Genomic DNA, 780 nt, shown 5'->3' with positions numbered 1-780 from the left:
GTGTCACTTCTAGACATCCCTGTAGGTAAGAGAGGAAAAGAGACGTTACCTAAACTGAGACCACAAATAAAACTTGCGTCAGATCAGTGTTTGCCATAACTTGTCCATCCAAGTCGTGTTTAAAAATTCTTCTTCTTCCTCTTACCGGAATCATCCCAAGAATGTTGGCCAGAGGATACACAAGTCTCATCAGCTTCGCCATCTTGTTGCGTGACGTCCAACTGTTGAAAACGAAACATAGTAAATTCATTAGATGTTCGATTTTCAAGACACAACTGTTTAATAAATAAAAGGTAAAATTACCTGAGAGTTTCTTGTAATGTCCTGCACTGTGGTGGAAGGAATGTCAAAATAATTAGATGAAGTATAGGATTCATTTACAACTCTGTTAATTACTATTCTCCTTTTAGGTGATTGATACTAACCTCTCAATGACTCCTCTCTCAGATCTCTCAGGCTCTGAGGAGAAGACGTGTGTTTGATTATAAAGTCTGCTGATATAAAAACTGTTCTCTAAATCAGGTGAATGCTCTTTGTGTTATAAGTGGCTGCAGAGTGACACAAACCTTTGAATCCAGCTTGTTCAGTTCTTGTTTTGACAGCATCATGTATTGTCCAAGAGCTTCACCATGCAAGGAGTCAAGACAGAAGAGATACACAATGAGACCAGGTGACAGACTACTGAACTGAAGACATAAACAAACGACAGCACGGCTGTAACTAACATCAATCTCTATTGATCAATCTGTCAAATTTTGTATTTTTAGTCAACTTTATTTG

The 780-nt window shown here is 38.1% G+C and overlaps 1 long non-coding RNA gene across 1 annotated transcript; it reads right to left on the bottom strand.

The window, feature by feature from the left end:
• Position 1: 1 nt before the first annotated feature.
• Positions 2–652, bottom strand: LOC111673574 (uncharacterized). Its single transcript, XR_002762104.2, has 5 exons — positions 567–652; positions 426–459; positions 304–329; positions 146–221; positions 2–19 (listed from the first exon to the last, which is right to left on the bottom strand). It is a non-coding gene; the product is annotated as an uncharacterized LOC111673574 (long non-coding RNA).
• Between the last annotated feature and the right edge of the window lie 128 nt (positions 653–780).

This window comes from Seriola lalandi, unplaced genomic scaffold, assembly GCF_002814215.2.
Source record: "Seriola lalandi dorsalis isolate HSWRI2012SDOR001 ecotype SW California unplaced genomic scaffold, Sedor1 jcf7180002011052, whole genome shotgun sequence".
NCBI classification, from domain to species: Eukaryota; Metazoa; Chordata; class Actinopteri; order Carangiformes; family Carangidae; genus Seriola; species Seriola lalandi.
This window is presented reverse-complemented; position numbering and strand designations above follow the sequence as displayed.